The sequence below is a fragment of the Mus caroli genome, unplaced genomic scaffold (assembly GCF_978045245.1).
Source record: "Mus caroli unplaced genomic scaffold, Mus_caroli_1 scaffold_15, whole genome shotgun sequence".
Lineage (NCBI taxonomy): Eukaryota > Metazoa > Chordata > Mammalia > Rodentia > Muridae > Mus > Mus caroli.
In genome coordinates, this window is record NW_028227270.1 from 1,586,607 (window position 1) to 1,588,264 (window position 1,658).

General features: G+C 48.6%; 1 pseudogene; it reads right to left on the bottom strand.

Moving 5' to 3' along the window:
• Positions 1–554: 554 nt before the first annotated feature.
• On the bottom strand, positions 555–1,139 carry LOC147000842 (annexin-2 receptor-like; annotated as a pseudogene).
• Positions 1,140–1,658: the final 519 nt, after the last annotated feature.

Below are 1,658 nucleotides of genomic sequence, written 5' to 3' on the forward strand. Positions count from 1 at the left end.
CGCCATCGAATTTCAGCTCCACACTATTGAGAGCCAAGAAGAATTTATCTGGTCGGATAACTTAGGCTGCTTGCTCACAGCAGATACCCTGGAGGCCACCTCAGAAAACATGGCTATCAATAGGACAGCAGACCAGGACAGCGCCTGGGACAAAGCCCTTTATCTTGAAAACCTGAAGCCAGACTGGCCTTCCCATTGCAGACCGAATTGCCATTGCCCCCTTCCAGGCCTTTCCATGAATCCTAGAAACCAGCGATCCTGTCTGCAATCAGTGCCTTGGGAAACAGACACAACCCCAAACATTCCATTTGAGATTATTTATTAAAGAATTAAGAATTAAAGAATTAAGAATTAATTAATTAATTAAGAATTAAGATTATTTATTAAAGAATTAAGAAATGAAACGGACCATCGAATACAAATCACTGCTTCTTTAGTGTGGAAGCAGGGGACCTGCACTGAACCTCACTGGCTTCAGGGAATGAAGAGGGCACAGCTCCTCATTGACAGGGAAAACTCTCACTATAAAAGGCCAGAAAGGCGCCTGCTGCTCTCTAAGGCTCACTGCTGCCACTGTCTGGCGGGAACAAGCCCCAGAACAGGCGGCTTAGAGAGCTAGGAATGCGCTCAAAGAGTCATGGCAAAGTCCACAGTCTACTTCTCCAATTTCTGATGGCTGGTCGCTCACACTCTGTGGAGCAACTCCCGCCACAGGTCCCCGCATCCTTTGCGTCATCGCTATGGTGGGGCGCTCTGGAACAGGACCAGGGCTGCATTGCTACTGTGAGTGATTCTTCTGCAGCATCCTCCCAGGTTCCGAGAGTGGTGGGTTTCTCTGGCTGTTCCTCATGAATGGCGCCCACAGAGTCAGGAATGCTGGGATCCGAGGTGCTCTGGATCCTGCAAGAGTCGGTCCTGGGGTAGATTCCCGCGATGTTATTCATCCAAACTGGAAGTGGTTGTTCCTGGTAGTCACAGCCATCATAGGAAGAGATCTTGCCAAGGACTGGATAGAAAGGGAGAGGCCAGGGACCGCGGTCCTCTGAAAAACTGGGGAGCAGAGGTGGCTGGGCCTCTTGCACCGGAGGGACAGAATCCCAGGCCTGCTTCACTTGCACTGACCAGAAATTCGACTCCATTCCACGTTGCAGCAAGTGAATCCAGAAGACAGCAGCACGTGCACCAGTGCAGGCAGAACAGTCTTCTGTAGGTTCCCTGCGCTGGGTATTTTGTAGTCTTCGAGGAGGGCGGGGTCGGGTGAATTGGGAAATTCTCCCCGCTGAAAAATTCCGTTTTGTTTTGTTTTGTTTTGTTTTGTTTTGTTTTGTTTTGTTTTGTTTTTTTGACAAACCTCCGAATGAAATCGGGAAACGAAAGAAATCGGACGAATTTTCGAAGCCTGTTTGTTGCACGCTGATTCCTGCGACCTAAGGAAATCACAGAGGAACAAAATCCGGTAAGCGGTTTGAAAGCTCCTTCGTTTTTTGTCCATAGTCCGCTGAGCGCGGAACGAAACCTGTCTCTTGGAACACTTAACCGAATGAAAACGTAACTGTATGGACCACATGTGTCACGAAATCCACTTATCAAAAGAATTCCGACTATGGATTTTTCTGTGGTTAGACGCACTGGAAGGCAGTGAGGCCTAGGGGGAAAAA